Source organism: Meriones unguiculatus, chromosome X, assembly GCF_030254825.1.
Source record: "Meriones unguiculatus strain TT.TT164.6M chromosome X, Bangor_MerUng_6.1, whole genome shotgun sequence".
Taxonomy (NCBI): Eukaryota; Metazoa; Chordata; class Mammalia; order Rodentia; family Muridae; genus Meriones; species Meriones unguiculatus.
In genome coordinates this window covers 78,454,270-78,475,198 of record NC_083369.1, presented here as the reverse complement: position 1 = coordinate 78,475,198, position 20,929 = coordinate 78,454,270, and the positions used below count along the sequence as shown (strand labels likewise).

At 38.9% G+C, this 20,929-nt stretch overlaps 1 pseudogene; it reads right to left on the bottom strand.

The window, feature by feature from the left end:
* Positions 1 to 11,634: 11,634 nt before the first annotated feature.
* Positions 11,635 to 19,965, bottom strand: LOC132649885 (serine/threonine-protein kinase 38-like; annotated as a pseudogene).
* Positions 19,966 to 20,929: the final 964 nt, after the last annotated feature.

The window sequence follows — 20,929 nt, the reverse complement described above, 5'->3', positions numbered from 1 at the left end:
GTGGATACCTTCTTGCTTGCAGCTCCTAGTGGTGCTTACTCTCATAGCCCAGTGGAGGCCATACATTCCGGTAATGTGGGGGAGGCAGGGCTCCATTCTGCCTACTCCTCTCCTGCCTGGTTCACCCAGGTCAGAATCAGCCAGCACAACACAAACAGTGAACACAGTGGAGCTGAGCTAGGCTTGTGATCAAGGATCCATTCCCCACCATCTAAGGGAAGCCTGTGGGACACTGGAGCAGATATAGGCAAAGAGATCTATCTGCCAGTGTCCCAGAAGCCTGACTTACGTAGTCCAAAATCAACAGGCCCAGCACAGACATAGAACCCAGTGGAGCTGAGCTAGGCACTTGACCCAAGTTCCATTGTCCTCCTCTCCAAGAAGGCTTGTGGGGCATTAGAACAGCTCTAGGCTTGGAGATCTTTCTGCCTGTTTCCCAGTACCCTAGCCCACCTGGGTTGGAAACAATGAGGCCAGTACAGCCAGTGAATTCAGCAGAGCTCAGACAGACCTAAGACCCAAACACCATCGTTCACCTTCTTTTTTATTTTTATTATCATTTATTACAATTTATTCAATTTGTATCCCATCTGTGGACCCCTCCCTTGTCTCTTCCAAATCCAATCCTTCCTCCCTCTTCTTCCCCTATGCTCCACCACTAGTTCACTAATAGGGGAGGTCCTTCTCCCTTCTATTTCAACTTAGCCTATCAGGTCTCATAATGACTGGTTGCATTCTCTTCCTCTGTGGCCTGCCAAGGCTGCACCCCTCAAGGGGAGGTGATCAAAGAGCCTGTCACTGAATTCATGCCAGAGACAACCCCTGTTCCCCTTACTAGGGATACAACTTGGAGACTCCTATTGGACACCGGAGCAGCTCTAGACACAGAGATCACTCTTCTGTGCCCCAGCTAGCCAAGTCACAAACTATGAGCCAGCAGAGAGAATGAATCCAGGGGAGGTTACTCAAGACTCCAGAGACAGGTGGATCGAGTCTGCAGTACAGGCTCCAAAAATAAATCAGTCAAAGTTACAGAAAACCAGACGGCTAGAGGCCAGCATAAGAATACAGGTAACAAAATCCAGGACATCATGATTTCATGAGAATCTCCACAAATCAATGGATATTCTATTGCATCTGAAACACAGGAAAATGATCTTAAATCTATAACTATGCAGTTATTTGAGGCACAAAAAGAGGAAATTAACAAAATTAGAAGACATCATGGACAGACAGGAATACACTCTCAAACAGATGAAGGAAATGGTGCAGGATATAAAAACAGAATTAGAATCAATAAATAAAACACAAACAAAGAAAACCTTGAAGCTGGAGAATTTAGAGAAGAGATCAGGAACCACAAAGATAAGCATCACCAAAAGAATATAAGAGATGGAAGAGACAGTCTCAGGCACTGAAGATACAGTTGCAGAAACTGATATATCTCTCAAAGAAAAAATAATTTCAGAAAAGTTACAAAGACAAAACATCCAAGAAATGAATGACACCATGAAAAGATGAAACCTGACCCAGCCTGCAGGTCAGACGAACAAGACCCTAAGAGAGGGGGTAAGAATGGAGTGGGACGAGAGGCTTGAGAAATGAAGACCAAGACAGTTTCTCTGATCAAGGTCTCCATTTATTTGAATTTTTCATACAACTTTATAGGCAGAGCAGAAGGAATGTAATTGCCTTTGGCAGGGTTACTAAGAGAGTAGGATGGCCCACCAGAGGAATGACAGGATTGGCTAATAATGGTGGTTTGGTATGCCCCGTCCTGTGGGGCTTCAACGGGGTTCCTAAAGTAGGAGAATGGAAGGAATGGGGGGGGGGTAGGGACAAGAGATGCAGGAATGAAAGCCAAGTCTGTTTGTCTGATCAAGGCTTCCGTTTATTAGAAATTTTTATTCAACTTATATAGGGAGAAGGCAAGAAATGGGGAAGGTTAATCTACTGCTGCAGGAAATAGGAAGAGTGCTTTCATGGATTAACTATTGTACCTGCAAGATACCATAAGGATGTGCTCTTAAGATATCTACGGATGCTCTAACAAAGGATGTCCTCACAATCTATCACCCATGATTTAGGGTCTAGATAACTCTTTCACTACATAGCTTTAGGTCTCCACTAAATGACCTTTGCTCTCTACTTGGTTTTGGCTTCAGTAACTATCTTTGTCTCCACTAGATAGCTTAGACTTTGGCTTCCATAGATAGCCTTGGCTCACTAATTGACTTTGTCTTCCCTAGATACCTTTGTCTTCACTAGATAGCTTTGGCTTTGGCTTCCATAGATAGCTTTGGCTCCCGGCAGTTTGGAAAGTTCCTCAGAAGTGTTACTTGAGAAGCCCTGAGGAGGGAGGAGGGTTTAAGGTGTTTTAAGAAGATGACCTTATCAAAAGCCTCAGGTCAGCCAGGAATGCACTATTGTATCCAAGCAGTAGGTCATTAAGCCAAGTCAGGTCAGATGCCAAGAATTCTGGAGTCAGCAAGGTGCCAGAAGGTCCCCCACAGAAACTTGAGAATAATAGGAATAGACAAAAAAAAAAGATTCCAGGCCCCAAGGTCCAGAAAATATTTTCGAGACTATCATAGAAGAAAATTTCCCCAACCTTATGAAAGAGATGTTCTTTATCAGAGGATTACAGAACATGAAACAGACTAGACCAGAAAAGAAAGACTTACTTCCACATAATAATCCAAACACAAAATCTACAGAACAAAGAAAAAAGTATTAAAAGTGGCAAGGAAAAAGCCCAAGTAAAGGCAAACCTATTAGAATCACACCAGACTTCTCAACAGAAAACATGAAAGCTAGAAGGGCCTGGATGGATATCATGCAGAAGATTAGAGATCATAGATGCCAACCAAGACTACTATATCCACCAAAACTTTCAATCAACATTGATGGAGAAAACAAAATATTCTGCTACATAACTGAATTTAAACAATATATATGCAGCAATCCAGCCCTACAGAAGATACTAGAAAGAAAACTTCAAGCCAACAAGATCAAATACACCCAAAAAAATAAGATAAAGACATCACATTTAAAAGGTAAAATAAAGAAACACACACACACACACACACACACACACACAATCACCACCAACTCCACAATAAAAGAAATAAACAATCATTGCTCAAAAATATGTATTAACATCAATGGGCTGAACTTTTCAATAAAAAGACACAGACTAACATAGTGGTTGCAGAAACAGGATCCGACATTGTGGCTGCATTCACAAAAAACACCACTGCAACAAATATAGAGACTAGCTCAGAACAAAGGGCTAGAAAAAGATTTTCCAAGAAAACAGACACAAGAAGCAAGCTGGAATCACCATTCTAATATCTAATAAAATAGACTTTTAACCAAAATTAATCACAAGAGATGGAGAGAGACCCTTTATTCTCATCAAAGGAAAAATCCACCAAGAGGACATCACAACCCTGAACATCTATGTACCAAACAGAAGAGCTCCTGCATTTGTCAAAGAAACATTATTAAAGCTTAAATCATACATTGATCCCAACACCTTAATAGTGGAGGACTTCAACACCCCACTCTTGCCAAAGAAGATATCATTAAGACAGGAGATAAAAAGAAAAGTAATGACAGTTACAAAGGTCTTAAATCAATAGACATAATAGATGTCTACTGAACCTTTCACCCAAACACAAATGTACCTTCTTCTCAGCACCTCATGGAACCTTCTCAAAAATTGACCATATAATCAGGCACAAAGCAAGCTTCAACAGATACAAGAAGATCAATATAATCCTTTGTATCATATCAGACCACCATGGTCTAAAACTAGACCTCAACAATAACAGAAATAACAAAAACCTACACACACATGGAAACTGAGCAACTCTCTACTCAATGACACGTGGGTTAGGCAGGAAATAAGGAAGAAATTAAGGACTTCCTAGAACTTAATGAAAATGAAGGTACAATTTACACAAACTTATAGGACACAATGAAAGCAGTGCTAAAAGGAAAGTTCATAGCACCAAGTGCCTTCATAAAGAAATTTGTGGCATCTCATACAAGCAACTGAACCTGAAAGCACCAGAAAAAAAAAAAAAAAGAGCAGACACACCCAAGAGGATTAGCCAGCTGGAAATAATCAAACTCAGAGCTGAAATCAATACATTAGAAACAAAGAGAACAATTCAAAGAATCAATGAAACTAAGAGCTGGTTCTTTGTGAAAATCAACAAGATAGACAAACCCTTAGCCAAACTAAGTAAAAAGATACCGTCAAAATCAACAAGATCAGAAATGAAAAGGAGGACATAACAGACACTGAGAAAATCTAAGGAAACGTCAGGTCCTACTTCAAAAACCTATATGCAATAAAATTTGAAAATGTAAATGAAATGGACAATTTTATTGATAAATTGCATTAATAAAGCTGAATCAAGAGCAGGTAATTAAATTAAATCATCCTATATCTCATAAAGAGACAAAAGCAGTCATCAACAGTCTCCCATCAAAAAGAGCCAAGGGCCAGATGGTTTCAGCACAGATTTCTACCAGACCTTCAAAGAAGAGCTAACATAGAAACAGAAGGCACATTACCAAACTCATTCTCTGAGGCCACAGTCAGGTTCTTACCTAAACCACACAAATACCCAACAAAAAAAGAACTTCAAAACTATCTCTCTTATGAACATTAACGCAAAAATACTCAATAAAATACTCACAAACAGAATCAAAGGGCACATTAAAGTTATCATCCATCACAACAAAGTAGGCTTCATCTAGGCATACATGGGTGGTTCAAGATATGAAAATACATCAGTGTAATCCACTATATAAACAAACTGAAAGGAAAAAACACACATGCTCATCTCCTTAGATGCCAAAAAAAAAAAAAAAAAAAAAAAAAAAAAAACATTTGACTAAAAATCCAACACTCATTCATGTTTAAAGTCTTGGAGATATCAGGGATACAAGACACATACTAAACATAATAAAGAAAATACACTGCAAGCTTATAGCCAACATCAAAGTAAATGGAGAGAAACTTATATCAATGCCCCTGAAATCAGGAACAAGACAAGGTTGTCCTCTCTCCCCATATCTTTTCAACATAGCTCTTGAAATCTTAGCTAAGCAATAAGACAGCTAAAGGCTATCAAAGGGATACAAATCAGAAAGGAAGACGTCAAAGTATTACTATTCACTGATGATATAATAGTATACATAGGTGACCCTAAAAAGTTACCAGAGAACTCCTACAGCTGATAAACAGTGTCAGCAAAGTGGCTAGATTCAAATATCACAAAAACGTATGAAGTCCTCCTCTATACAAAAGACAAATGGGCTGAGAAAGAAATTAGGTGAACAAAACCCTTCATTATAGCTACAAATAACAGAATGTACCCTGGTGTAAGTCTAACCAAGCAAGCAAAAGACTTATATGAAAATACTTCAAGTCTCTAAAGAAAGAAATTGAAGAAGATATCAGAAGATGTAAAAATATTTCATGCTCATGGATTGATAGGAATACCATAGTGAAAATGGCTATACTACCAAAAGCAACCTATAGATTCAGTGCAATTCCCATCAAAATACTAACACAAACTTTTACAGCCATTGAAAGAATAATTCTCAATTTCATATACAAAAACAAACAAACAAACAAAAAAAAAAACCTAGAATAGCTAAAACAATCCTGAACAATAAAAGAACTTTTGGAAGTATCTCCATCCCAGATCACAAGCTTTACTATAGAACAACAGTAATAAAAATGGCTTGGTACTGGCATAGAAAAAGAATGGTAAATCAATGGACTCAAACTGAAGACCCAGAAATAAACCCACCTAGGTAGGGAAGCTTAATTTTTGATGATGAAGCCAAAACAATACAATGGAAAAAAAGACAGCATCTTTAACAAATTGTGCTGGTTTAACTGGATGTCTACATGTATAAAAATGAAAATCAACCCATTTTATACAGCATGCACAAAGTTAAAGTTCAAGTGAATCAAAGACCTCAACATAAAACCAGACACACTAAATCTGTTACAAGAAAAACTGCCCAAGAACCTTGACCTCATTGACACAGGAGACAACTTCCTGAACAGAACACCAATAGCCCAGCCTCTAAGATCAACAATTAATAAATGGGCCCTCAGAAAACTGAAAAGCTTCTATAAAGCGAAGGACACTGTCGTCAGAACAAAACAACAGCCTACAGACTGGGAAAGGATCTTCACTAACCCTACATCTGACAGAGGGCTAATATCCATAATATCCAGAACACAAAAAGTTAAACACCAACAAACCAAGTAATCCAATTAAAACATGGGGTATAAAGCTAAACAGATAATTCTCAACAGAGGAATATCAAATGGCAGAGAAACACTTAAAGAAATGCTCAACATACTTAGTCATCAGGGAAATGCAAATCAAAACGACCCTGAGATTTCACCTCACACCTATCAGAATGACTAAGATCAAAAACTCAAGGGATGATGCATATTGGAGAGGGTGAGGAGAAAGGGTAACCCTCCTCCATTGCTGGTGGGAATGTAATCTTCTACAACCATTCTGGAAATCAATCTGGCACTTTCTCAGAAAATTAAGAATAGTGCTACCTCAAGATCCAGCTACACCACTCCTAGGCATATAAGCAAAAGATGCCCCACCATTCAATAAAGAAGCACATTTGTTTAACTATGTTCATAGGAGCTTTATTTGTAATGGTCAGAATCTGGAAACAACCTACATGTTTCTCAGTAGAGGAATGGATACAGAAAGTGTGGTACATACACAATAGAATACTTCTCAGCAGTTAAAAACAAGGAAATAATGAAATTTGCAGGCAAATAGTGGGAATTAGAAAAGATCATCCTGAGTAGGGTAACCCAGAACCAGAAAGACACATATGATACTCACTTATAAGTGGATATTAGACATATAATATAGGATAAACCTACTAAAATCTATAGTCCTAAAGAAGCCAAACAACAAGGAGGAACCTAGGGAAGATGCTTATTCCTCATTCAGAAGGGCAAACAGGATAAAAATCGGAAGTAGGAGAAGACAAGAAACAGGACAGGAGCCCTCCGCAGAGGACTTGTGAAAGATTCTACCCACCAGAGTATTGAAGGAGATACTGAGATTCATATTCAAACTTTGAGTAGAGTGCCAGAATCCTCATGGAAGAAGAGGGAGATAGAAAGACCTGAAGGGGACAGGAACTCCACAAAGAGAACAAAGAACAACAGAGCCTAAATACGTGGGACTGGGGGTGGTGGTGCTGCAGAAACCAATACTCCAACCAAGGACCATGCACAGAAAGAACCTAGACCCCCTGTTCAAAGGAAGCCCATAGGTTGCTCAGTTTCCAAGTGAGTACCTTAGTAAGGGGGTGTAGAGGCTATCTCTTAAATTAACTCAGTGGCAGGCTCTCTGATCACCTCCCTCTGGAATATGCAAACTTGCCAGGCCACAAAGGAAGATGATGAAGTCAGCCTTGATGAAAACTGATAATCTAGGGTCAGATAAAGGGGAAGGATCTCCTCTCCTATCAGGGCACTAAAGAAAGGGCATAGGGGGAGAAAAGGGAGGGTGGGTAGGACTGGGAGGAGATGAGGGAGCAAGCTGCAGAGGGGATACAAAGTGAATAAAGTGTAATAAATAAATACATAAATAAAATTAAATTAAAATAAATAACAAAAACCAGAGTTGAAATTAATGAGATAGAAACATATAAATGATTACAAAGAACCAGCAAACCTAAGAGGTGGTTCTTAGACCATGATAAACAAGATCACATATATAAATATAAACTTTAAATAATGTTTTCCCATCTGGGATGACAATACTCCCTCCATGAGCCACAAAATGTGTGTATGTATGTATATATGTATGTATGTATATATGTATATACATATATACATATATATATTTAAAAATCTAACATCACACACAAGAATCTCTTTAGAATTGTTGGTCAGAGGTAATTAAGAGACCCAAAAAACCATATAGGCAATACTTTTGGTTGCCTCTCAGAGGTGGAATCCCTATCGCTGAGATACCATACACTTCTGACAAAGAACTCAGAGGAACTGAGCTGCATGTGGACTGAATGACTCCTCCCTAAGAACTAATTTTCTACTACCAGAAAATACTACACGAGCTTTAAAGACAAAAGAAAACAATAGCCCTACCTGGCTATGATTACTATGAACCAAATCATGACAAGTATGTTACAAGAAACCTAAGGGTGCAACAGTGCACAAATACCTGTGGTAACTTACAACTCTCTAATTGGGCATTAGGCCCACTCAACATGTGACATTTTGCCTGGCACTGGAATGCCTAGCCTACTAAACCTGGTTTGTAAACTCATAAATCTTGGGGGTAAATATATAACCAACACTTTGCTAAATCAGATTAAAATCTAACTACATTATAAATGTTTCTAATTGTATACACAGCCCCAACTAATTTATCTACATGATATTAATTACTACTATGCCTAAGGTTCAGGGATCACTGGCAAATAGGCAGAAGTATTTTTAAGAGCCAGGGAAATAGAAAGTTTGCTGTGAGATTTTCTATCCTAGGAATGTCAAAGAAACTGTACATATGAAGTATCATCAGCATGGCTGCACAAACAAGACCTGCACAAGATGGATATCAATAGATTTATTGACATGGAAAGGGGAAATCTGATGAGACCTCAACTTTAGACAAGAAATCATTAGCAACTAAGAAATGCTGAAAGCAAGAGAAATAGTCTTCCTCAAGGAAGAACCCCTAAACTTGTTATCCATTACTAAGTTTTCAACCTTGAAATCATATACATAGGAACAACCCTAGACAGACTCAGTATGTTACACCTACATATTCATATATATATATATATATATATATACATATATATATATATATAATTAAATAAACAGAGGCCATGAATTTGAAAGGGCATGTGAAACAGGGGATATTGGAGGGATGAGGTCATTTTATGTGAGTAAAATACACATATATAATTTTTTAATTTAAACAAGAAGAAATTAACAAAAGTATAATAAAAGTGAAAAAGGATAGGAAGTATAGATATTACTCCAGGAATGAAATATGTGGATATTAGTGATTCAAAAACACCAAACATGTAGTAAAGTATAGTGGTTAGAATACAAAATGTCTGTTACAAGAATTTGCTTGCCAGGTGATTATTTTGGGAAGATTGATTACAACCTGAGAGCCCTATCTTCATTAATGAAACAGTTCTTTAGGGGACTTATAATATAATGACATTATTGAGAACTGGCAGAAAGTAAGAGGTAGAACCTCCTTACAGAGTTAAATCATTAGACATATATTGTATCCTCTCTTTCTTTTTCCCTACCTCCTGTCATGAGATAAGCTATTATGTTATACTACACATCTCCATCACAGTAGAGCCCGCCAAACATCCATGCAAACCACTAAACTATTGATTTTCTCATGGATTTTTCATCAACATTGAAAATCTGCCACACTGAAAAACTCTAAAATCCTTATTTTGACAATTTAAGTAAAAGCAAACCACTAAGATGAAAGAAATACTAAATAGTATTGTGATTATTAAAATAGAACAAGAGACAGAATACATGTTTAAAAACTATCAAAACTCATATTGTGATACAGTAGTTTTATTTTTAACTTGTTACAAATTTTATTTCATTTTATTTTCCTTTCTTTTCTTTTATTCAAAAGTGGTAAAACTATGTTTTAGCCTAAGATTTTTTTTTCATTTTTATTTATAAACTTATCTTTACATCGCAATTGTAGCCCCTCCCTCCTCTGCACCCACCCCCACACTCCTCTCTTTCCCTTTACCCCCCACCCCTACTCTAAGAAAAAAGGTGCACTCACAACAGCATATCAAGTCAGTCGTATCAGGACTGAGCCCATCGTCTCCCACCAAGGTCTGGCAAAGCAGCCCTGCCAGAGAGAAGTGATCAAAAAGCAGGCAACAGAGTCCATGTCAGAGACATGCTCTTTAAACTAGGGAACCCATTTGAGAACTAAGCTGCCCAAAGACTACATATGTGTAGCAGGAATAGGTACAGTTCATGCATCGTCCTTGATTGGTGTTTCAGTCTTCATATGCTCCTCCCTGGGACCTGGTTAGTTGACTCTGTTTGTCTTCTTCTAGAGTTCTTGTCCCCTCAGGGTCCTTCTATCTTTCCCTGACTTTTACACAAGGCTCTTCCCCCTCCCACTCCGTCCCTCCTGTTCTGCTTAATGTTTAGCTGTGAGTCTCAGTGTCTGTGTCCTTCCACTGTTGTATGAAGTCTCTCAGAAGACAACTATGGTAGGCTCCCATCTACAAACATAGCATAGTATTGTTATTAGTGTCATGTGCTGCCTCTCTCCCACTGGGTGGTTCTCAAGTTGGGCCAAGCATTGGTTGGACATTCCCTCAATCTCAACAGAAACTCAGAAAAGCTAAACCTATTAGAAGAGAAAGTAGGAAGAACCTTAAACTCATTGGCACAGGAGACAACTTCCTGAACAGAACACCAACAGCACAGGTTCTAAGATCAACAATCAATAAAGGGAAACGTATGAAACTTAAGAGCTTTTGTATGGCAAAGGATTCTGTCAATAGAACAAAAATGACAGCCTACACCCAACAGAGGGCTAATATCCAAAATATATAAAGAACAAGGAGAGCCTAAGAGGAGATGCTTGAATCTCACTCCAAAAGAGAAATAGAATAAACAGAAGATGTGAATGAAGAGAGGGAACAGGATAGCAGAGGGAGTGTGGAGGGAAATGAGGATGGGGATCAGATGTGGGGAGAGTGTAGGAAGGAGATCAGACTGATTGGTGACAGAAAAGAAACCAAGTGTGGGAGCATCTCTGAGACAAGCTGAAGACTTAGGACAGGGTAGGCTCCTGGGAGAATATGGGGGTGACTCTAGCTAAGACTCCTAGTAGGTTGGGTCATGGGGACTGAAGAGGCCATGTTCTAAGTAGATAGGACTTCTAGTGGAGGGGGAGGAACACTAAACCACCAACAAAAACTTTGACCCAAAATTTACCATGACTAGACTATAAATGTGCAGGCATTCTATTTCTCTTTAAATATTTTTAATTTAAATAAAATTGCATTACTTGCTCCCTCTTTTCCTCCCTCTACACTAACCTAGTTAACCTCTTTTAAACTGCTACCATACTTTCAAATTGATAGCTTCTTTTTCTTTGGGAGAGAGAGACAGAGACACAGAGAGAGAGAGAGACTGCTGACTTTTTTTTTACTGTTTTCACAGTTTATTCAAAAGTTGAATGATTAAAATGTGGGCATTTCCCCAAAAATGAACCGTCCCCAGCACACAGGCTCTACCACGACCCTATTACATCTCCCATGCTCACCACACACATGCAAACACACAGGGACTAGGATCCCAAATGTTTGGCAATACAAAGTGAGCTCAAAGCTCCACACAGGACCTTCTGTGTCTACACTAGCAGGCTCTGACTAGAAGATAAAGGAGCTAGCACACCAAACACCCTTACCCAGATTTAAGACCTCTCTAACATTCCTTTTTCTTCATCTGAGACAAGACTACCCAAAGCAGTTTCTCTTCTCTGAATGGCTGAGCTAGGACAGAGCTGACCTTCACAACTGGCAGAGCAGGTCCTGGTTGTAGCTTATCCATGAAATTGCAAGTTTATAAACAGGTGCAAATAATGGTTTAACAGTCATCAACCTGTAAAACCAAACTCTAATGATGCATTAATATGGAATCTCCACATTTTTCTGATGCAGCATAAAAGTCTTCTAAATGTGGCAGCAGCTGTGACAGAGAAGGTACTTTGTGCTAAACTTACTGTTTCTCAGGAGAGAATACCACAGTGGAGAAGCCAGGTCAGCCAAGCTGCAGGCAACCTCTTTGGGTGGAGAGGCAAATATGCCCTGGGAAGGCATCCGCAAAGGAAAAAAAAAAAAAGGTTAATCATGGTTCCAAGGCAAAATGGCCACTTAAACTTGGGATATGGAAATAACAAGATTAACACAGTTGCACCATGTATTAAGGAATGAGCACAAGTACTACTCAGCAGGCTGGTTCCACCCTGACATCCAAGGAGGCTGTGAGATCTTGAACAGCAGCATCTGACCCCCACTGAATTCCCTATTATGTTCTCAGGAACAAGCTTCTCTGGTTGTACTTGCAGGTATTGCTGGTAGACAGCATGTGTTTCAAAACCTTCTCATAGAGCTGCAAAGAGAAATGAGGGCTGTCCACATGGTCCAGAACTCCTTGGCAGTGCCCAATGGCTTTGTGGGCTTTCTAAGAGCAACAAAGGACCATACTAGTACCTCCACCAACAGTCAGAATTGCAGCATGAGTCTTTGGATAAGAAGACAGGTCAGTGAGTCAGGGTCTTTGCCTTAGTACCACAAGTAAAGCACACCATGAATGAAGGCTGTGGAAAGCCACTTGCCCAGGCTGAGGTACGGTGAGAAACTGCTGGCACTGCAGGAGAGAGATGGTTCCTTCAGCAATACTGTTGGCTGTTCACACAGACTTTCATTATTGCATAAGTATTTTTCTTTTTGAATTTTAATTTTATTTTTATTAATTAGAGTTTATTCACTTTGTATCCCAGCTATATCCCCCTCTCCCATCCCCTCCCAATCCTACCCTTCCTCCCTCTTCTTCTCCTATGCCCTATCCCCAGTCCAATGATTGGGGAGGTCCTTCTCCCCTTCCATCTGCGTTATTTCTTTAACTACAGAATTTTCAGCTTTAAAGAGAAAAATACTTGGTGGGCTTTGCTGGTGCATATCAACACGGCACAGGCATTGGTTGGTACTCAGTGCGTATAATCTTGCTAAGAGTGGATGGCTGTTTTTCCCCTTCCTTCTGATGAACTTAAGAAATTCAAATTTTCTTTAAAACACCTACCAAACAGGCTCACAGGGCTTAGAGCAAGTCACTGGAAAAATGCTTGTCTTTGTCCTATCACCTTCCCAGTGCACTGTGGGGGGAATATCCACTTACAATCACATTTCAGAGACTTGGCTATGAGATAATAATGGGTTCTACAAACTTCCTGGAAGTTCTTTCAAGAGCATGAGATGAAAACCATAATGTTGTACAGAGAAATCTGCCCCATTTAGGGTTCCAGCACGGGCCCTATTTTGCTGCCTTCATATAGGAAAGTATGACCTCCTGGATGCCAGGCCCTTGAAGTACTTGTATGTATAATTGATGAAATCCTCGTGTTTGTTCTTGTAGTCAGTCTCAAGATAATTACTCTTGGTCACTGTGGGCTTAAGAATATCACACTTTATATTATATGTCTAAGATCCACTTATGAGTGAGTTTATACCCTGTGTGTCTTTCTGTCTGTTTCTGGGACAACTCACTCAGGATGATCTTTTCCAGTTCCCACCATTTACCTACAATATTCATGATTTCATTTTTTTGTTGTTGTTGTTGAGTAATATTCTATTGTGTAGATGTACCACGATTTCTGTATCCATTCCTCCGTTGAGGGGCATCTGGGTTGTTTCCAGCTTCTGGCTATTACAAATAAAGCTGCTACAAACATGGTTGAGAAAATGTCCTTATTGTGTACTTAAGCATCTTTTGGATATATGCCTATGAGTGGTATAGCTATAGGTTAAACCCACTAAAATCTGTACACCTAAAGAAACTAATCAAGGAGGAGAACTCTGGCTAAAATGTTCAATCCCCATTCAGAAAGACAAAGAGGATGGACATCAGAAGAAGGAGAAAACAGGAAACAAGTCTGGAGCCTACCACAGAGGGCCACTGAATGGCTCTACCTTGCAGGGTATCAAATGAGACTCAAAGCCAAACTTTGGGCAGAGTGCAGGAAATTTGATGAAAGAAGTGGGAAATAGTAAGACCTAGAGAGGACAGGAGCTCCACAAGGAGGGCAACAGAACCAAAAATTCTGGACACAGGGCTCTTTAATGAGACTGATACTCCAGCTAAGGACCATGCATGGAGATAACCTAGAACCCCTGCACAGATGTAGCCTATGGCAGTTCAGTGTCCAAGTGGATTCCATAGTAATGTAAACAGAGACTGTCTCTGACATGAACTGATTGGCCTGCTCTTTGATCACCTCCCGCTGAGGAGGGGGCAGCTTTACCAGGCCACAGAGGAAGACAACTCCTGAAGCTACCTAATAGATTAGGATCAGAAGAAAGGAAAGGAAGACCTCAGCTATCAGTGGACCTGGGGAGGGCCATGGGAAGAGATGAGAGAGGGAGGGAGGGAGGAGTTGGGAGGGGAGGAGGGAGGGAGCTACAGGGAGGATACAAAGTGAATAAAGTGTAATTAATAAAAATTTTTAAAAAATTAAAAAAAACTGTAAGCAAAGAAAAAAAAAGAATAATAAACTCTGGAAATTCATCAAAGTTTGAGGTATCGTCAATGCTCTTGATTTCAATATATATTACAGATGACCTCTCCCTAATATGTTCACAGTCGACACCTTCAAAATATCATTATTTTTTATTTCCTCAACTCCAGGGCCTCCAATTCTATGTTCTTATTCACAGCAGAACCTCAAAATCAAGCCCTTGACTTTCTCTGATTCAGGAACTTCTGAGGGAAAGATCAAAGTTTGCCATCACTTTCTTTTTTTAATTTTTACTAATTATGCTATATTCACTTTGTATCCTCCCATAAACCCTTCCCTCCTACCCTCATGATCCCACCTTCACTCCCCCTTCTCCATGTATGCACCTCCCTAAGTCCACTGATAGGGGAGGTCTTCCTCTCCTTCCTTCTGATCTTAGTCTATCAGATCTCATCAGGAGTGGCTGTATTGTCTTCCTCTGTGGCCTGGTAAGGCTGCTCCCCGACCAGGGTGAGGTGATCAAAAAGTAGGCCAATCAGTTCATGTCAGAGGCAGTCCCTGTTCCCATTACTCTGGAACACACTTGGACATTACCTTGGGCTACATCTGTGCAGGGGTTCTACCTAGAACCCCTGCCATCACTTTCTTATATGTCTCTTGTGGGGTCTTAGAGCAAAATGGTAAGTAGCCTATCAGCATCTCAAAAATGATCATCCCAAGTGACCACCTGTTGCAGAGCTTGTTGTACCTTGTCTGCATGAACACCTCGGGAACAATGTAATCTGGATTGCCCACTGTAGAGAAGGCCAGTTGGCTTCGGTTTCTTTTCCAGTTCTCTGCTTTCCTTTTGGAATTCACGTTCTGAAAAGTGAAATCACTGGCAGGCTGTGGTTTAGCTTCCTATAAAATTCTGTCCTGTGTGCTTTTTTCAGGCCTGTACAAATGCTAAAGTCAGAAAGATTGTTCAGAAGAAAGAAACACGGCTGGCGTAAGTGATGAGAATTCTGCACAAAACAGACAAGCTTGAGAATGAGCAGGTTGGCCACGTTCGTGCAGAGTGAGACATTCTGCTGGAAACAGACAGTTTGTGGGTTGTGAAAATGTTCTGTAGTTTTCAGGATCAGCTAAACCTCTACCTAATCGTGCAGTTCCTGCCTGGAGAGGACATGGTGATCTTATTGATGAAAAAAAAAAGATACTCTGACAGAAAAGGAGACTCAGTTTTACATAGCAGAAACAGTATTAGCCATAGACTCCATTAACCAGTGAGGATTCATCCATAGAGAAGTTGAACCAGACAACCTTCTTTTGAACAGCAAAGGTCATGTGAAACTTGCTGACTCTGTTTTTGTTGGTGGTATATATATGGTGTCAGGACTGATCACTCTGCATGGGAAAAACCAATATGGGTGCTCATTCCTGGGGGAAGCTAATCCTCCTCCCATCAGTCAATAGTTGCCAATATATGGTACTTTTTACTACAAAAGTACATACAACACTTTAAGAAAAAAGATAACATTCATTCTGGAGAATCACCCCCTTGAAAACAGAGGCAACTGAAACACTTTCTAACATTTTATTAAATTACATTAGCATGATCTTGATGTAAAACAGTCAATAGTGCAAGAAAATAAAATATCAAGGCATTATGGTGTATGCTTGTAAGCCCAGCATTTAAAAAGCTGAGTCAGGAGGATCCAGAGTTTTAGGCCACCCTGGGCTACATAGCTAGTTCCACTAGCCCGAGAGTAAAAGCAACACTGTCTAAAACTGAAAACAGAAAATAATAGATCAATATTACTTGTGAATATAAATATTAAATACCTGAAAAAAAATTGGCAAGCTATGTCAGACAATGTAAAAAGTATCCTAAAACTGTATAATCAAAAGAAGCTTACATCAGTAATATAAGGTAGGTTCAATGCTCAAAAATCAATAATTGCAGGCTAACACATCAAGAAGTTCAAAGAAACAAAAGCATATTGCCATATTCATCAATACAAAGGCAAAATATGAAAAAATAGTTAATAGACAATTTCTAATCCAACTAATAAGAACTAGAACATAATTTTCTTAAATATGAGGAAAGTCCTCCATAAAACTAAGATTTAATGTTTTACCTAATGGAGACAGACGAGGCATTCCCTATAAGATTTGTTTCTAAACAAGGATGCCTTTTTCATCATTTCTAGTTAGTCCAATAAGACAAAGAAAATGAATAAAATGAATACCAACTACAAAAGGAAGAGCGTAAAATTATCCCCATTTGTTAACAATGTCCTTATCTAAATACAAACATAGTGCCAATAGGTAATCTCAATAAAATGGCAAAACAGATTTCAAAATTTACAAAAAGTAATTACGTCTTTATACTGGTCATATACAATCAGAAACTGAAGTTTAAAAGGAAGCAATAACATTTAAATTTAACACTCTAGTGGTGTTGATCAGCCATAGAGTGTTTGTCTAGCATGTAGAGGGCCCTGAGTTCATCCATAAATTTTTTAATTAAAAAATTAAAAACTAAGAGAAAATAATAAAAATCTCCAATATAGTATGTTCATATGGTGCTTTAGGAATCTCAAGGAAATATTCATGTTTCCGTGTTCATAGTAGCATCAATCACAATACCTGATGGGTAGAGGCAACTTGTTAATAAATACACAAAATGGAGTACATGTACATAAAATTATTTTAAAGCAGATTATTCCATAGCAGCCTTATTCATAATAGCAGAAGCTGGAAACAACCCAGATATCCCTCAACTGAAGAATGGATACAGAGGTTGTGGTACATTTACACAACTGAATACTTCTCAGCTATTAAAAACAAGGAAATCATGAAATTTTCAGGCAAATAGATGGAACTAGAAAAGATCCTCCTGAACTAGAACCAGAACCCAGAACCAGAAACCAAAACCAGAAAGACAATCATGGTATATACTCACTTATAAGTGGATATTAGCCATGTAATATAGGATAAACATACTAAAATCTATATTCCTAAAGAAGCTAAACAACAAGGAGGACCCTAGGGAAGATGCTTAATTCTCATTCAGAAGGGCAAACGGGATAGACATTGGAAGGGGAAGAAAACAAGGAACAAGACAGGAACCTACCACTGAGGGCCTCTGAAAGACTCCACCCAGCAGGGTATTAAAGCAGATGCTGAGACTCATAGCCAAACTTTGGGCAGAGTGCAAAGAGTCTTATGGAAGAAAGGGGGATAGAGGACACAGAGGAGACAGGAATTCCACAAGGAGACCAACGAAGCCAAAATATCTGAGTCCAGGAGTGCCTTCAGAGACTGATGCATCAACCAAGGACCATGCACAAAGAGGACCTAGACCCCCTGCTCAGATGTAGCCCATAGGCAGCTCAGTCTCCAGGTGGGTTCCCTAGTAAGGGGAGCAAGGGCTGTCTCTGGCATGAATTCAGTGGCTGGATCTTTGATCACCTCAGGCAGTCTTGCCAGGCCATAGAGGAAGAGGATCTAGGCAATCCTGATGAAACTTGACAAGCTAGGTTCAGATGGTAGGAGAGGAGGTTTTTCTCTCTTTCAGTAGACTAGGAGTGGGGAATGGGTGGGGGGAAAGGGAAGGAAGGTGGGACAGGGAGAAGATTAGGGATAGGGCTACAACTGGGATAGAAAGTGAATAAATTGTAAATAATAATAATAATAATTTGTAAGACTAGCAAAATTGCTCAGTATGTACAGCATTTGCTGCCAAGTGTGATATCCTGAGTTTTAGAGTCCATAGTCCAGGGTCACCATTATATCATAGAACCCACTGATATCCTGAGTTGAATCCCTGGGAACTTCACAGCAGAAGGAGAAAACCAACTCCCACAAACTGTATTCTTACTTCTACATGTGCAGTATAACACACATGTGCACAATCATCGCCCCCACACACACACTTTCTCCAAATGTAATGTAAGCGAATAATTAAGTATATTCTTCCAGAAAATTACATATAAACCAGATTAGTGGTTTTCTAAAGCAGGGTTAAGAATCAAAAAGAATCAACAGTAAACTTATCTGAGATAAACTGGGGTGATGAAATGCTCCACAACTGACTCAATGAGGATTTCAAAACTTTATTAACATTCTTCTTTAAAAAAAAAATCTTGGGAATTTACACTTTTAAAGTATGCAGAGCCTCTGGGTGCAGCTCATTTGAAAAAGTGCTTGTCTAATATGCACAAAGCCCTAGGTTTGATTCTCAGCACTGTATAAACCAAATGTGATGATACACAACCATAGCTCAGCACTAGGGAAACTACAGCAAGAGGATCAGATGTTCAAGTTTATCTTAGGCATAGTAATTTTCGGGCTAACCTGTGCCATATAATACTTTTTTTAAGGTGAATTAAGGGATTTATATGGCAGCACATGCTGGTAATCCTAATACTGGAAAAAATAAATGACACAGGTGAAACCTGGCAGACTTGGTAGGAAAATTCAGGGAGGAGCAATGCTCAATATATTTTATAAAAAAGTTAACAAAAAGGTTAAATCTCAGAACGGGCTTGAAATGGACAATTTAATGTGTTTATCACAATAAAAACCCAACCAGTCAATCTTGTTCTATTTACCACCTCTGTGGACTTGAACTATAGAACTTTCTTTAACCTATGAGTAAAAACATGAGATAGTTATCATGAAAATGTATGAGAATTTTACATAAAGAGTTTGGCATATAATAAGGAATCAATAAATGGTAGGTGTTGTTACTAAACAGACACTAATTGCTTTTTCACTGAAGCTATCTTAAGCAAGTCCTTGAGTTACATTTTGTGAAGTAAGCAACAGAGAAATCCTCCCAGATTGAGTCCAACTATCAATTTCTATTCTGTGGCACAGACAACAATCTATGCTGAACAAGAATGTGATATTTTCTCAAGACATAATGCTTGAGATAAAGACCTTTAATCAGACAGCAATATCAAAATTCTTAAAGTTCAAGTACACTCTGTCTTTATACATCACTACTAAAATCCCAGCATAGAATTCACAGGTATTCTAGATTTCTCAGGATAGAATACCAAGAGGGAATCTCAAACAGATAAGCCAAATGTGAAATTAACATGTAAAATTGATATATATATATATATATATCAATTTAAATTTAAATTTGTCCCACTGTAACTGAGTAGCACACACAAAACATTTATCCAGTATTAGGAATTTGAAAAAGAAAAATGAACTAGCTGAGGCAGTAACCTGGAAGCAGTAACATTTTAATCCTGTCTTCAGGAAGGATTAAACTTGTGCATATATATATATATATATATGCACAAGTTCAAGACTGTCCAAGAACCAATTATCTCTGCCCATTTCAACACTCTCTCACTACCACTCAAACTGAGAGGTGGAATATCTTACCTCAGTCGACCCTAGCATCTAGGAAAAACTTTGAAAAAAGTGGAAAACTGGATGAAGCAATTGAATTTGGTATTAGATATTGCATGTTTGCGGGCCATGACTACAACAAATTTACTCCGATTTTTATTTCCCTCACTTTCACACCCTGCACCCTGCCCCACCCTGCTGCTTGTTCAATAAGACAGTCCCCAGCAATAGTTTCCTTAGCATCAGAATCCATCATAGAGGGTGGAAAAAAAGAAAGACATTTCCATCTTCCGCCTCCTCTTGATCAAACTGGGGCTTCAGCCCACACAGATCTGTCACTCTGAGTAGGCTCCGCAGTCACAGCATCTTTGCCAAGGCAGAACAGAGATAATTGCATCTCAGAGCGACACAAAGCTAACTTTTCTCTTCAAGCCTGTGTTTTAGCAGCACTACCTTCTTTAGAATAATTATCTCAGAAGTACAAACTTGGTTTTTTACCTGAGTTGAAATCTTACTAGAGAAAGGAGTCTCCTGGCTGAGTTTGCACCACAGCCTAAAATCACACTGCAAAAGAACAAAACTATAGAATTAATGAATGTATGGTATAAGATATGGCTTTGTTAGGAAAGCCTTGTTTGACAAGCACCCTCCAGAATCAAACCCAGAAATGGAAATCCTCTTTGCTTTACATTCCACCATTGTGCCAACCAAGAATATGGGCATTAATGCTGACTCATATGCTCTGCTCTGTATTTTAATCCTTCCTGAAGAGAGGATTAAAATATTACTGCTTCCAGGTTACTGCCTCAGTTAGTTCATTTTTCTTTTTAAAATTCCTAATACTGGACAAATGTTTTGTGCGTGCTACTCAGTTACAGTGGGACAAATTTAAAGTATACCTAGTCTGACATCAGGCGCAGGAGCAAGGAGATTGTAACTTACTTGTTTGTTTGCTTTGGAACATCTTTGTTTTATCTATGTTTATCAGTTTTTTGAGAATACTTTACTTGTTTTTTCACAAGTATTTACTGTTCAACTCAAAAATGCTAAAGTGCTAAAAAAAAAAAAAAAAAAAAAAAAAAAAAAAAAAAAGCTTAGGTACCCCTGAGTCTATTGGGTCATCATCTATGGCTGATATGAAGGAACCTGTCAAATGTCAACATGCTGTCATCCCAATAGGAGATGGCTGCTACCACAGTCTGAAACATTTGAGTCAG